We start from the raw sequence: 1,109 nt of genomic DNA, 5'->3' as shown, positions 1-1,109 counted from the left end.
CATGAAAAATTGTCTAACTAGCGGTGAATTTTGGAAGACTCGGGGTCATGGGAGGCAAATGTAAAGGACAGTTTCTCTACATGCGCTGTTCAGTAATTACGCAGATGTTTAAAATAAGTAAAGCAGCGGGCCACTGCAGTTGTCCTCATAGTCACAGCTTTGGGGACAGAGCCGAGGCAGGAATGAAATCCCGGCAGTAGGAAGGGAAAGTGGAGCCATGGCTCCAGGAAGTCAGGGCGAGGCTGGTTCTTGAAGGCCGGGTCAGTGCTCCTCGGGGATGATCTCCCAGATGAGAGACAGCAGGTGGCAGGCAATGCGTTAGCTGTGGTCTCAGAGTCAATCTATGCAATAGGAACTAAATACTTATTTTCTTCATCTCCCCCGTTTTACATACGGTTTATTTTTCCCTTTGTTTTTCAGTGCAACCATCCCACTACCTAAATTAACATGAGCTCTTTCTGGATGATCTGTTCACCTTGCTGTCCCTGCCTTATTTAATCTCTCCATCCCATTTCTGTTTGACTCTCTTTGCTTTTGTGATTTGGCTTCACACCCTTCCCACAGCACTCCTGAGGTCCTCTTTCCCCCTCTTGGGTCCCGCAACCTCCCCTGTTCCCTTCTGTCTGCTGGCGTGCAACGAGGCGGCAGTTGGCCATCTCCTTCTGAAGATGAACATGACCGAGTCTGGAGAGAGCAGCAAATATTTGCACCAAGCTCTGTTTATATTTCCCTCACGAATATCCCCTTAGCAACTGTTTGGTGAATACCTACTATGGAGACAGGCAGAGGAACAGAAATCCTCATATGTCTTGTCAAATCATAGGTGATATGATGTATTAGACACAAGGTGAAAGCGCTGTGTGACCCCAGAGGGCTGCCCTTTCGGGAGCTCGTGGAAAGCATAATAAGAGTGGTGATCTGGGGCAGATGGGGAGGAGGCTCGGGCTTGGAGGGCTCTGAAGCTCATTCAGTTTGGATGGACTTTTAACCAAAAATATCTTCTATTCTTTTATACAAACAAGAAATATCCATGTAAACACATGGCTCCACCCTCCCATGTTGTGGTAGTAGAGGCCCACGTGAAAGCAAGTCCTGAAGCTTACATTTCA

Source organism: Mustela erminea, chromosome 13 (genome assembly GCF_009829155.1).
Source record: "Mustela erminea isolate mMusErm1 chromosome 13, mMusErm1.Pri, whole genome shotgun sequence".
Classification (NCBI taxonomy): domain Eukaryota; kingdom Metazoa; phylum Chordata; class Mammalia; order Carnivora; family Mustelidae; genus Mustela; species Mustela erminea.
Note: the sequence above shows the minus strand (reverse complement) of the source record.